The following is a 15,646-nucleotide window of genomic DNA, read 5'->3' on the forward strand; positions in this document are numbered from 1 at the left end:
CAAAAGCAATGGTAAAAGATGTAGTTCATCTATAAAAACGCACAACAACATCAAGTCTTGTGTGCGGTTTTCAACTGCAAGAAAACATCAATGTTGTAATCCATTTAATGCCTAATATACATCAAGCACAAGAGGAATACATCATTCCCTTTGTATACAAATTACGTCATTAAAATTCGGGATGTGCATTCGTTGGTGACCTCATCTCCTAATGTTTGATCAATCAGTCTTTGTGCTCGCACGCGATCTCTACCTGAACTGTCCAGTCATTGTTTGCAGAAAGTTTGCTTCTCACGTAATTGCTGTAATGCATTACTTGTTTTGTGAAGAGAATGGGTGACATTTATGTGCATGCTTCCTTGACTGACTCCGTCCATAGAGGTTTTGTTACTGTTGTATTCGAAAGCCTCAGGCAATAGCACGTACATTTAAGGGAACGCGGCTAATCACATTTCTGTGCAATTGACGTTGGAATGTTTACAGGGTACGAAAAATGTCACACTTCAACGATCACAACACATACTTCTTGACATTGAAAAGTTTTGTTGTGCAATGTAAACAACTTGCGAAATTTACGGAAATAACGATGGACAATTATTTGTGAAAAAATATTCAACAAATGAATTTTCTTGTAGACCGGGACAGCATTTTCTATAAATAAAATGCTTGAAATTAAGTTTGGTTGAAGTTTTCGGGATATATGTTTGTCTCGCGACAGAGGGCAATATAATGATAGCCAGCAAGCCAGTCGGATGATGATTCCTGATGGATGGCGTATTAATGATAATGACCTCCTTATTCAAGCAAAGTCTGGCAGATGTGGTATGAGAATCATGATACATAAAAGCGCGCGTAAAGACATATTTCCTAGATAGGTCCCATCCGTTTCAATGTACAACTTGCCTGCACATCGATAGAATGACAAAGAGATGTTTTTCCTAAATTGGTGCAATTATGAGAATTTGTGTTCCATCAATGGCCCCTATGACGCCAGGAAACCGTGCAATTGAGTAAAATTGTTGAAGACACCCTGTTTGGCATGTGGATGAATTGATGTCGTTTTGAAATCAAACTATCTATAAATTAACTTTACGCTGACAGTTGATTATGAAACATTAGTATTGTCCTTGGCTGAATTTTGAAAGCTTCCCGATGCCAAAAGTTTTCATGATATCAAAACTTGTTCTTCCACTGCAAAACATCTTTTACTGGCACTCTTTGGGTTTAAAAGTGGCCATTATCACAGCTTTGGGCATTCGATAATTAATTCTAAATCCGACATTTCCAGGTTTGGCGAGGTCCGGTTAGCGAGATAGGTTCGTAATACCAAATCTCGACATAACGAGGTCGTGCATTAATCCCAAGCTCGGTAAACTTAGCGAGATGTCTTCGTAATGCCCAAATTTAATAAGTTTTGTGGTCTATCTGAGAGAAGTTCATTTTTTGCTGTCTCTAAAGGCACCTGCTTCCTTGTAAGTCGGGGTGGATTCTCACTGGGTCATTTTTTAATTTCCATGCGAGATAAGACTGGGAAATAAAGTAATAAAATGTAATCCATCAAATTTGTATGACAATATGCAACAAACATTTGGTGTCGATGATATGAAAATCCAAGTATACTGCAGCAAACTTGAAGAATGGATTGGCTGGGAAAAGGGAAGATCAAATTGAATACAAGGCAAAGATTAGGATTCAATCAAGCAAATAATAGGTGTTGATTGCATGTGCTTTTGTCAAATAAAAAATGATTACGACCTACAGTATGAAGGTTTTTCACCTAGTCGAGTGCTACAAACACATGCGGTCTGAAAATCTAGCTGATAAATGGAAGAAACCGTGGCAAATACTAGTACCTTTGAGAGTGTCGGAGCAGACATACCACCGGTTCTACCAGATTTTCCACTATTGGTTGTGCATGCCATACAGGACTGCGTAAGACGAGCGATTGGGAAAATTTTGTTGTGTGTATGGTTATGTTAAGTATGATCAGAATGTGTAAAAGACTTTTTAGGTACCCAACATCATTGGAAAACAGAAATGCTTATATGTACCCTGTGTTTGCAGATAGACATTCAGACAATCCAATTGTATGTATTGTTTAACTTCAGTTGAACAGTCCATGTTATTTTGTATGGAGGGAACGTGTTTAGGAACCATCGTCGTCCACTCACGTCCAATAAACAGGTGTCATTGATGAAACAAAAGTATGGGATAAAGCAACAAGGCCAGTAAGAATTAGTTGTTGTTGAAGAAGTTGCAAAATGCATGATATTATAAGTTGGTTGCAATATGTTAAGGAGCCTCCAGAGAGTGCAGTAGAAATTTTGGAGGGTATGTTAGTCTATTTCTTAAAAAAAAGCTTGGTTATCATATGAATTTTGTTTCATTGCAGCTAATTAACGAGGGAAGAAGGATTTTAAATCACATCTGAGGACAAACTTCAAAATTTTTCATTCTTTAACTATCTCTTTATTTCATTAACCCTGATGTTTCAGAGTTTTGTTTAAGGAAGCTTTTTCATTTATAGCCGGGTAGTGATACATAATGTAAACTTCGTTTGTTTTCCGACGTGATGTTATTTGTGGCGGTAGCAAGGGCATGTTTTTGCATGTTGAATGTAAAAACGTTTGTGTGGTCCCACGTGTAAACCATAGAGTCATGCTTCTGTTGTTTGCTTATTTGAACTTGGGATGTTTCTCTGCAGGCTACCAGGAATTGAAATTTCAGTTTGCACCCATGTGTAACGGGCGTGACTCCCGAAAGTTTCTTTGATTGTTACTCACAAAAAATTGCAACATATACCATGGAAAACACAGCGGTGGAATCTTCCACATTATCGTGGAAAAAAGACCCTGCCCATGGGTGAGGTTTCCCATAGTTTTTCAGCAATGTAAACGAACAAAAAATGTGGGGTAAATTCAAGACTCTTTACCACATATGCGCACGTTATGGCAAATTATGCAACTCGTATTTAGAAACCTAGGCGACGCAAAGGCCTCTTTCTCCTGAAAAGTGACGTATTCTTAACGAGATGTGGCTCATAAATACTAGTGATTATTCGGCCGAATAAACCGAAACTAATTTTTGTATCCATCTCTTCAAACGCAATAAATTTAAACAAAATTTATTGGCACTAAGAGAATAATCTCGATTGCTTAAAGTTAATTTTCATCATTTCGGTGACGATACAACACATAAAACGAACACATTCGTACAGTTTGAACAATGAGGAAAGCGAATAATTATGAAAACCTTAGGGTTTTATGAATTCCACCAGTCCTGTTTTTGGCCGGTGGTTTGAAATATGTTTTTTTGGTGTCACTTGCATACGGATTGTCTAAACCTATAATTTATGATTTTCTGGATAATTTAATTCAAGAAGTGACATTTTGAAATATGGGATCGTGTTTAAGGGACGAAACTGTTTTCTGGCTACTATGGCTGTGATAATTACTCGTATAACCAAGAAACATGCAATTATGTGGTGCGAACGGATGAATCTTTGAGGAACCAAAACTTCGATTAAAGATCCAAAAAATGTTAGACTCTGTGTTCAACGTATCAATATAGTTTCGGATAAGCTGTGTAGACTCTGAACGCCCGGCCTACCAAGTCTCACAAATGGTAGCCTATACTTCGTTGAAACACGCCTTTTTCTTTCCCAGGTGTATTATCCACAACTGACGACGATTTTTTGTAAAAAAATCAGCGATCACAACACAGCCAAAAATAAACAGTAGCAAGCACTTACCAACTGTTTTTCAACAGGCCATGTTTCCAAATTAACAGCTCAATTTACAGAATATTACAGTTAAGCCAACATTATTTTCTGTCAAAACTATTGTAAAGGTTTCACATAGTAAAGCCACAGAGTTGCTACCGATGAATGTAACGATACTAATGCAGAGTAAGAAAATGTGGATACATATTTTTTGTTTCCATCCACATTTTCTTACTCTGCATTAGTATCGTTACATTCATCGGTAGCTCACTCACTGTTGAAGAAGTTTTTTACAGATTGTGGCAAGTTATATTTGTCTGTTGATGCTAAGTGTTAAAAACAATCCAATAGTGCAAGAAAGAAGTGATGATTTTCAAAGTACACTGAAAGATTTAAACCTGCTTTTCTACGAAGAATCCTAACAAGAGTTTTATTATGTTGAAAAAGTTATTTGAGGTGTGTAGAGGCAGTTGAGAAACTTTGTAATGATGGCTGAGTGCAGTATTTATGCCGAGTGTATCTTAATCCAATCAGTTTATTTACGAATCTCAAACATGTATTTGATAGTTGAATTTTTAGAAGAAACAAATGTGGAAGTGGTACACTTGTATCCGACGTCATATTTATCGTATGTTACGTTGTGTTTTCGTGGCATCAATTATATTTTTATTAACGTAGACGTTTTAAATAACGCATAAAAATTTCAAAAACCTTATTTGGCAACACTTTTTATACCGTGTTTCTTTTTTTGCAGTATCTTAATTCAAGCACCGCTAGTGTGACACCATGGCACTCTTATGCTCTGATTCTGACTAGTCTTGACCTGCTGGCATTTTAATAAATTATTCTACATACTTCGGGTATTCTAACTTAGTCCCCTTTAAAGAAGAAACGACGTTAGAAAGACATTTCTATGTACGCAGACAGTCGTGATGGTGAGTGACCAAAAGCAAAAGTTGCTGGAGAAGAAGAAAACCTTAATGTTACTTGGGGTTCAGACACTCTTTTTGCGCCGTTTTTCAGCATGGGTCATACGTTCCTCGCTGGATTGACGAGCATTGCAAGTATCTTTGTCGCTAGACACGGTTAGCTAACGTATACGTTTACCGGAAATGTTGCTATTTATGTGATATTTTACGTTTGCAGTGTCTGTGCTAACGTAAACCTCCAATTATTATTGTTGAATGTGTTTTGCCGTTTCGTTGTATGTTGGTTTGCTGTGCGGGCTTATTGACTAAATGTGTGGTTATTTTTTTGTGCAAAAAAAAACGAGTTGAACCGGAATATAGTTTGTATCACGCCATAAGGATAAGAACTATATTTTGCAACAGATGACACATTCGCGAAATATTTTCTAAATTGGAAAAAGTGACATAGTAATAGTTTTCTCGAGCTTCGGTTCAGTCTTTGCGAAACTGACAGATTTTCTAGGAATGCAATTGATTGTTTTTTTTCTATTAGCCACCATGAGTTTGTTGGATGCAAAACGTCTTATGTCCCTGTTGTTAAGCCATGTGGTGGAAGTGTTCAAGGGGGATAATTGGGAGTCCCGAAATGATTTTAAATGCGACCAGTACAGGTTTTATTGGCGAAGTACAATACTACTTACTCACGTGTTTAAATTTTTGTCGCAATGCTTGAATGATACCTGTATGTCTGGTGCAATACTTTGGAAATGAGGAGACTGGAGTATCGACCAACGCTTAAAACATTGATGAAAAAAATTTCATCCAAAACAATGCATCGCTAAAGAAAAAGTTTTCAAACGACTAGTATTTTAGCACTGTTGAAGTGGCAATTCCAACGGAGACCTTCGTACGCCAATTGACAGATTTAGTAGTTTACCTTGCACTCAGGATGAACCCATTTTTCTAGTGGCGTTCATGTTACACGAAATAAAATTTTGGAAGTACCACCGTGAATTTTTACGTGATATCTTCCCCGCAATTGGCAGGGAAAAGTAGATTGACCAAGTGCCTCAAGACCCATTTTCCTAGACTTGTACATGTTTCCTGTACACATCATATATTGAAAGTGGTCGAGAGGTGGATTAAAAAGCATGGTGCTGATTTCGAAGATGCTTATTTAGTGTTAAGCACTACTGCAACTTTGTGACAGAATCGTTTGCAGCACTTCAACGAGGTGCTGTGACCAACAATAGTGCGGAGAGTATGAACCACGTTTTAAAGGCAGTAACAGAACACAAACTGTTTCCAATTTAAATACATACCACTACGACTTTTTGCGCGCAGTAACTGGTTTTGGAAGATATCTCTTGTTCATGTACAGGCTGTACAAATGGCCATACAGGGATCAGGAGAAAAAAATAAAGACCAGCGCAGTTATTTTTAGGAACGTTGAAGCTTGCGAGTTGCGAGTGAAATTTGTCTTGTAATCTTGTTAGAAGTCTTAGTTTTTATTTTTTCTCCGCTATAAAACAAATTCTACCATATGCGCATTTGTATTTAACATAAATCGTTGCCAGAAATTTGTTTTCTATTTTTGCAGAAAAAAATGGACGTAAAGTTTATTAATTCTTCAATCAATACTGTTGTATTAAATGCTGGGCAAAAAAATGCCAATGAACGGGTAAGTACATATATGCTTTATACAAATAGTGCGTACGAGAAAAATGTGTTTGACTTTTTTTTAGCAGAATCCAAGAACCAAACGAAGGTGGTAATGATATTCCCTCGATGTAATCCACTGTGTTAACTTTTGATATTTTTTAGATTTCTTCCATATAGAAGATTCAGAAAACTACAAGAGTAAAATTTCTTTTCATATTTGTTATGCTTAACTTAGTGTTGCTTGCAATTAGGTTTAAACAATCGACACTTCTTTATCATAACTTAGCTCACTTAAATACCACAACAAAAAGTACCATTTTTAATTGATTGTATTTGCCAGTGTCAATTTGTCAAATTTTAACTGCTTTCTTTGGTTTCAGACAAAACAAAATACCAAAGACTGCCCAGTAAGTGTAGAACTGTATGATACATTTACAAATTATGACAAGACTTTATTTTTTTTCAGATGGGTACCTGCAGAAATATTTTTTGGGACCAATGTAAGATTCTTATACCTGGATGTTGTATTATGCTAAACACGCAAACGCACAATAATATGTTAAGAAACAAACTAAACAGGTGTTTGAAACTACAATATGTATGTTACAAGTGCATTTGGTAATGAGTAATATAACATGCTCCCTTTTTTATTTTGCAGAGGAAAGAGGGAAATAATGTTGTAGTAAGTATGCGTTGTCTTATTATTGAAAGTATTGTACTTTTTTGTTTAGTGGCAAGTAGACGTTGTTTAAGATATATAAAGAGGAATGAGGGAAATAATGTTGTGGTAAGTAAGTATGCATTCAATCATTTTTGAAAGTAGTGTTTAGTACCAAGTAGACGTTGTTTAAGTTACTTTATTGGTATGAGTAATGGATTATATATAACATGCTCCTTTTTTTATTTCGCAGAGGAATGAGGGAAATGATGCCGTGGTAAGTTTGCATTGGTTTGTAAGTTACTTTATTGGTAACATGCTCCTTTTTTATTTCGCAGAGGAATGAGGGAAATAATGATGTGGTAAGTTTGCATTGATGTTGTAGAAGCAGACGTGAGGACGTGGCGCAGGTAATTTACAGCCGAATGTAACTAATCTCCCTGTTATCGACAATTGGGCGTAAATAAGTCTCATTGATTATCGTGGGAACTGGAAAAATCCCCATTCATGTTTGAAAAAAACTTCTGTCCTAGAGGCCCTTCCTGGAGATCGATATTAGGATTTTGGGACAAAAACAAATACTAAAATTGAACAAGTTATACAGGGGCCGCGCTATTTGGCGCCGTTTGTTTTCCGAGTTGTGCCAATTTTGCGCTACGTCAAACGGCAATTAAAGATGATGATAGCTTTTCGTCCGAGTCTGTAAACACAGTAATAAACAACGTTGATGATTGCTTAAAATCATTAGATGATGAAACAAATTCATAGTTTATGTTTTAACGGTAAACGGAAACCTCAATAATTCAACAGGTTTTGTTCTAAACCTTGTTCATCCTGACGCGCACGCATACCTTTTGGCAAAACAACAAACAAATGTTTGCACTTCGGTATTTGTACGGTGTTAAAAAAGTAGGAGTAGGTAATAGCGCTTCTGAATCTTGTTGCATTAGTGACGCCATTTTCTCACGAAGTTTACGAGATCCTTAGTGTGTCAGTGAAACAGATTGGACGAAATCAATGCAATTATACTTATTTAATTGAAACACCGAGCGGGCATATAACTGCGCCAACTACGACAAAAAAAGAAAGATCTTCGACCGAGTAGCAGAGAAGATGTCCAAAAAAATCTACGGCATGTACTAGCCAACTATGCACTTGGAATGTGGCAAAAAAACGAAAGGTTGTTTATTTGTAAAAGTATGTGTAGTCACAACAGCAATTTTTTGTTGTTGAAAATTAAATGCACCAAACTCTATGCCAGGTTGTTCCAGCATTATAAGCATAGCAGTGGTAACAGTACACACACAGGGGTTAGTAACGTACAAGATTCGGCACATGGTCAAATTAAATTTTCCCCTGAAGATTGGCTGGGCTTGGAAGCAGTTTCACCTAATGCAGTGGTGTTCACATCAATGGTAACACACTTTACAATTATTATGCTGTTTTGTGACCCTTTGTCAAGTAAGTGGTACTATTAGTTTATTTTAACATAAAGAGTCTTTTACAGGAAAATTGTGCAAATGAGGGAAGTGCAACTGTGTGCGCTGATAGCATAACAGAAAAAGCCACCTGTTTGATGTAAAGTTCCAGGATTTATCAGCAAATTTGTTAAAAGAAAAGTGCTTAGTCACATTTGATCATTTGTCCAATATAGCCAAAATCCACATAAAAACATCAACCGTTTCAAGACCAGTGAAAAAATTAATTAATGTGACATCAAAAACGTGGCAGAGGAAGGCCCAAAAAAACATCCCGAAGAAAAGAGGCGCTTCTGTTCAGCTTCCCCCTGCACAATTTCCTTGGGTTGCTGAAGAAATAGCAGAAAGTCCTGCCAATACTGACTGGCTTGATGGTTTTGTCCAGCCAGTTGGATACATTGGAGACCTTGACACGAGTGAAGCTACACCAATCTGGGACCTGGCAGTGACGGAAACAAACCGTTACGCAGAGGAATGTATTTCTAAGCTTTCCTCTGCTAATAAATTGCCACCAAAATCGATGAAGTGGGGGTGTTTTTTGGCCTTAGTTTTGCTATGGCACTCTTCCATAAACCGAACTTTGAAGAATACTGGCAGACAACATATGTCACAGTCACTCCGGAGTTCGGGAAATACATGTCTCGCAACAGATATGAAAACAAAGGCTTTCCTTCATTTTGCAAACAATGAAGAAAAAAAGGAAAGAGGTCGTCAACCAGGCTACGACCGGCTTTTTTTTTTTAAATCAGGCCGATGCTAAACATCATCCTGCCAAAATATGAAAAGGACAAAATGTTTCCTTTGATAAAATGACCATAGCGTTCAAGGACAGGTCAAAACTCAAGCAGTATAACCCCAAGAAGCCTTTTAAGTGGGGATACAAGGCATTTGTGGTAGCAGATTCCACAACTGGATACTGCTTGTACTGGAAACTCTACACTGGAAAATAGGAAGACCAGCCATCCGACCTGCCCGCAACCCACAAAATCGTCAAACATTTGATGAATCCCCTGCTGAATAAGAATCACAGTCTACATGGATAGCTACTACTCTGCGCCACCCCTCTTAGAGGATTTGGCAGAAAATTCAACAGGTTCTTGTGGCACAGTTTCTGCCAACAGGAAACACATGCCACCAGAATAGCCAACAAATCTAAGATTGAAAAAGGGGGATGATCCGGTATTCAGGAGATTAGCGAAGCTGCTAGCGTGCACATGGCACGACACAAAGACCCTCTTTAAGTCTATTCGCTCACGACAAAGTCCAACAGGGTTTCGCGACATCAAAAAACCATACTGTCGACAGATACAATAAAGTATGGGTGGTGTGGACCTGTTGGATCAAAAAGTGAAAACGTATCTTTTCCCTCATCGATCAGGAAAGTGGGATAAAAAGAATCTTTGATGCCATGATGAGTGTGTCATTTGTCAATGCACATATTATCCATCAGGCTGTGAAACCCACTAATTCAAGGCTTACCTTGAAAATGTTTACACACAGTGTGGTTTGCAGCCTGATAGGCTACCAAAAGTTGAATGTCCCACCAACCAGTATTCTCAACCATTATATTGTAAAGGCCGATAACAACCGTGATTGTGTACATTGTTCTATTCGTGCCACCAGTCGTAAGCGGTCTACATATAAGTGTGATGTTTGCAATGTATTTTTATGTGCAGCACCTTGCTTCAAAGAATATTATGTAAATAAGTATCCTCAGACCGCAGCTTGATGCATCACACACATATATTTTCACTGCGTGTCAACAAATTGCCTTGTGGGAGATTCGTGATTACGGCCAAAACACGAATTACATTTCACATTGCATCACCTTTTCCCATAAAGCCCGTCACCTAGTGGACTGTATTAAATGCCAATCCTGGAAATTACTAAAGACATATTTGATTTTTTCACTGTTAATTCGAACTTTTTGACACATGACAATACTCAAAGCTGACTTCAAAAATTGAAATATTGGGATCTACCCAAAACTGCAGATGCAGGCCTAGTGATCACTGCAACTTGTTTTATAATACTAAAAAAAGCAGTAGCTTTTTATACAGGATCAGCCTGGCTTATAAATCAGGAATATATATTTCGCCCCATGGGCATCTTCAGTTCCTTCAGTAAACACATTAAATGATATAAAAACGTCTGAAAAACAGCAACATTAGAGAAAGGGTTGTTGTTGTTTTTTATCACTAGCCCTTTCTCTAATGTTGCTGTTTTTCAGACGTTTTTATATCATTTAATGTGTTTACTGAAGGAACTGAAGATGCCCATGGGGCGAAATATATATTCCTGATTTATAAGCCAGGCTGATCCTGTATAAAAAGCTACTGCTTTTTTTAGTAATACTCTATCCTCAAGTTCTCTGTTCTTGTTGTTTTGCGCCTAAATTAAATGTCACTTGCTTTATGCACAAAAACCGAAGCTGTTTGTCACGCAAATATAAAATGAAAAATTACAAACAATAAAAACCTGACAGGTCATATTATTCCGCGAAATTTATGTAGTAACTTCGGCCTAGGACTTTTAACTGTTGTTTGTTCCAGTATGTCTACAGATTGCGACAACATTCTACACTGAACTTCCGTATACGTTCGAATGCTACGGTACGACGCTATATCGATTCATGAAGATGTTCAGCACGATTAAACCTCAGCGTGCTAATCCATGACGCAAGTACAACACCTGACATTTACCCAGCAAATACCTACGAAACGGGGGACTTCTGCAGAGAAACTGTTTGATTAAACGTCATTTTATGTGTTGACTTGTGCAATTCCATTACTCTGCGTATTTACGTACACAGCTGTTAGCTGCGTTAATCACTTCGTGGGTTAATCTCGCACAGATGTGCTAATTGGTTTTAGTTTTAATTTCTAAATCAACGTTCTTTAATAATCCGTCCTTATTCCCACTTTTCTCATTTTCGACGATGTTATAAATACCGCCACACAGCCTTAAGCTAAAAACAAACGAAAAGAGACTGAGTAGGGAGATCAAAAAAAAGACCGAATAGAGGGAACGAATTACGCGCATACCAGATTGGAAACGTGATTTTACTAGCAATCCGTGCAAAAATTATTAATCCGCGCACAAATCGCTCCAAGTCTTGCAACACTGGATGACTTTTTCCCAAGACCCCAACTGTTCAGCAGTAAATCAGCACCAATGTTCGGTTTGAAGGCTTTTGGATATGCTTCACTGACCTGCGCGTTGATTTTTTCTCTCCTTCTCTCGAAAATCACGAACAACGAAAAAAGGACTAGGCCGAGCGGGGTGAATGCAATATTTGCCAACTTTATTTTATAATGGCATAAATTACGCACATCACACATTCGTTAAATTTTGAAATCCATTACGATCTACGATTTGATCTTTATATTTGAAAAAACATACGCTTTTAAATTCTGAAACTCTATTGGTATGGTAATAATACGATTTAAGGTAATATACGTTTTTTCTTATAGGTTGGTTGACAGTTTCCTTGTAATGAGTAACAAACGTCACTAACTATTTCTTAGTAACAAACGTTAATAAAGACTGCTGCAACGTCACAATAGGTAATCATTTAAACGCAAGATATGACTTCCTACGGAACACGGTGAGTACCAGCCCTTAACTTTTAACAATAAGGTAACAATATTTTGCAATTACGTTTTTAACAAACCGGATTTTTAGTGTATTTGGATGCTAGTGAGTCACGATTAAGAGTTCAACCGTATGGGGAGTTTAAAGAGTTTATGTACAGCTGCAAGTGTTTAGACATGCTGAGGCAGGGAAAGCGATTGTAAACCAGATGTTACGACTTTAATAAGATAAACTAGCTCATCAGTTGATGGATTCGGAAAGAAACAGCGGGAGTTTTATTGTCAGGGTCGAAGAAGTACGAGTCGCAGTCAATAGTCATTTATAGTCCTAAAACTCTACTGCAAAGAAACTCAGATATATTTTTGGTTTGTCGTGTAGCTCAGATCTTATAGCAGAAAAATGAATTTGTGCATTACATGCCAAAAAGAATGTGGTTCACACAAATGTAGCGAATGTCAGAGTCCTTGTCATGCAATTGAGCCGTGCTGTGAAACAAAATTTGCAGAGCAGGCAAAACAAGGTTTCGGTGTAGATGTTGTTTGCAAAAAATGTTTCAGCAAGAAACAGGTCGCTGAACAATCAAGAGGTAAGACACTTTTGTTTGTTTGTTTGTGTTTCTTTATTTTTAATCGTTTACTGACAGTATTTTGTTACTCCAGCTTTTGCAAGTCTTTTTAAACGACCGGGTAAAGATGTGACGTTTCCGCCTAAAAGAGCTGAGCAGGGTCATGAAAACACCCAAATAGCATTTTGCTTAGCATGTTTTCGCCAAAACAAGAAGCATTTCTGGCTTAGTCGGTTTAACAAGTCCACCATAGCTGCACACATACGCTATGCGCACAAAAACGACTTGACCGTTGAGACGGATGTTGTGGGGGAAAAATCGCCGGAAGCGAAACATGCACTGGATAAATACAAAGAAATTCAAAGAAGGTACCGGGTGGATTTTGTTATCATAATTGTGGCAACAACCAAAATACAGTAAATTTACTTATAGGGGCAATCAATCATTAGAGACGGTAAATCCCAGCTACACCCAGAAACAAGACGTCCCTTCACTCCAGCCGAGGTGCATATTTTTAAGAAAAGTTATTTGGTGTTAAATGCACTTAACCTTATAGGTCAGGTGGTCACAATCTACAAACAAATTTTGTATTTTGCAATATTATCTTTTCTTTTAGTCAACCCTCTCACAGTGGCCAAGGACCGTCGACCAGCGGTGACCCACATGGCCTTTTAAGTAGCTCTGATCAAGAACCAACAGCTAGAAACATAAAGTTAGTGAAGTAAATTACATTTGCTTGATTTTATTTTCCTTATTTTTTTCTATTGTTAGGCCCGAGTAGTTGTTTTTGCGCAAAATACACATGATTTAAGTTGACTTGCTCTTAGTGCCTTTTTCAATCTTTGTTTTCAAACACGTATCTTGCCAGCGACAACCACTTCAACCAACTTGTTATCGACAATAGACTTAGACGTAATTTCTGACAAAGTGGCAAAAAAACTTCAGAAACTTCTGCCTGGCGGATTTTCAAGCAAAAGCAGAGAGCCCACGCAGCAATTTGTATCCAAAGCTGGCAACCTGACTGCTTTTATCGAAGAATATGAAGACTTCGAGCTAATTTCTGATGACAGTTTGCACATTCTGATGTGTAAAACTTGTAAAGAGTACACCAATTCCATTGGAAGTACGGGTTTACTAGCCGCAAAGCAGGGGACGTTAGCGATGGGAGTGACTATTAAACTAGAGGTCTGCGACAATCTTCTAATGGGTCATAACGAAGATTGGTATCACCAAAAATCGCGTCTCTTATACTATGTTTCCATGTCGCGATTTGGCTTAACCCAAAATGTTTGGTCCATGTTTTACGTTTTGGTCCTAAAACGGGTCGTGTTTCCATGTCGCATACGCATTCAAGCGTAACAGTTTTTCGCCCTTCACTGATCGTGTCGCGGGGTTTTTGAAAGTGCGAAAACCTGACAAATCGTCTCTGTCGGACGGTTGTGTCTCAAAAAAGTTGGATTCGAACTGTGTGGCAGTTGTTTTAGTGTCTTTCCGCACTTATAATTAGTATTTTTCCAATTTTGTGCATAGTACAATAACCATAGTTCAACCTTGAAAACAGATTGGCAAAGTTCTTCCAAACAACACAAGAGGTATGTTTAACTTAACTTTTATTACTAATAATGAAAAAAACAACCACTGTCAATCTTACAGATATTTGAGAATCACTGGAGAGAGATGATTACTGCCATACAAGTGCAAAACTGGACAAAATTATGAATGTTTTACATTGTCCTTTACTTGTTGATTTGTTGAATGAGCACAGCTTTATTGCAAAAAAAAATAAACAAAATGGTCAGAACATGTTGTCACAGTCCTTGCTTGTCAGGCCACAACTTCTAATCCTGGTGCTTTTTTAAGAGTGTTTGTGCATCTTCACAATGGTAATGGAAATGTAGCATGTTCAACAATTTAAATGAACTTTGACTTCCAGAACTATTTTCTAGTTCATTTTCTTGCATAACTAATTAATAAATGTATTTCAATAACAGTTGGTCATTGTGCTAGCTGTGAATCTGGGAAAATGACACAAAAAAATCATTCTATGTGTTTTATCTCCAAAGCTATTAAGTACCTAATCTGATGCAGTTATCTAGAATGTGGAAAAGCTATTGTGTTCACCAATTTGTGATACCATATATAGCATGAACATGCGAAAACTTTCATTGGGTTATCAATGCATCTACAGCACTCTTGTCCACTTTCTAACTTACCATCAAAAGGTTACATTTCTAAACTGCAGTTCAACGTAACTTCCATGCATAAAAGGATGAGAAAGGCATATATAATCCACTTGCACAGTAATAAAACGCCCCTTGCTACCCATCAAAAAAGAAATATATTCACAATAAAAGCGATTAACGGAGGCTGTAAGTAACAAAGGACATTCATTTAAACACCGTGCAAAACGCGCGTTAAATTAATCGAAAAAGCTGCTGTTTATTGCGCAAAAAGCTACTAAACCCTGCAGCAGTCATTACATGGCCGAAAAATTACTTGGCCAAAGTCAGTTAAGAACCACCTATTTTGATGGCCCAAAAATTCAGCCGTTTTGGCCAAGTACTCGGCCTGCGTCATTTGCGTCACTTCCATATTTGGTCACATGGCCCAAATACATGGGCAAAACTCGCGACATGGAAACATAGTATTACAACACTTAAAAAGTGATTTGCATCAAAAAAGCGCAATGCATAACAAAACAGTTTTAAAAGGTTTAGCTTTGCGTAAACATGTTGTACAAAATCAACTTCGCACTGCAATTGGCGTGATTAAGTCCAAGTCTGCTGCTCTACACTATGAAGACCGATTGGCAGAACTGTATGCTGCTGGTGCACCAATCGTATTCTCGAAAACTTTTTCCAGACATGGCAGCCGTAGCTATGGCATATATTAAAGAGAAATGTTCGAAATTTTTATCTACTCCACTTGCCAATACTGGATTTCCTCCACACTTTTATGTTACAGCCGACAAGTCAACAAATCACAGGGAAACAAACCAAGTAACATTGGTATGCCCAGTGTTGCAAGGCCGACGCCAAGGAATAGTCGATTTGGTGTATA

At 37.6% G+C, this 15,646-nt stretch overlaps 1 long non-coding RNA gene and 1 pseudogene across 2 annotated transcripts; both read left to right on the forward strand.

Moving 5' to 3' along the window:
* LOC145909631 (uncharacterized) overlaps positions 1 to 15,646 on the forward strand; it is a 169,974-nt pseudogene that overhangs the window by 134,623 nt on the left and 19,705 nt on the right.
* On the forward strand, positions 6,197 to 6,698 carry LOC145909128 (uncharacterized). 2 transcript variants are annotated; one of them, XR_014403107.1, is made up of 4 exons: positions 6,230 to 6,310; positions 6,375 to 6,400; positions 6,454 to 6,489; positions 6,672 to 6,698. It is a non-coding gene; the product is annotated as an uncharacterized LOC145909128 (long non-coding RNA). The 2 variants fall into 2 exon arrangements; XR_014403106.1 differs by having other exon boundaries at positions 6,197 to 6,400; positions 6,672 to 6,697.

This window comes from Ascidia mentula, chromosome 7 (assembly GCF_947561715.1).
Source record: "Ascidia mentula chromosome 7, kaAscMent1.1, whole genome shotgun sequence".
Lineage (NCBI taxonomy): Eukaryota > Metazoa > Chordata > Ascidiacea > Phlebobranchia > Ascidiidae > Ascidia > Ascidia mentula.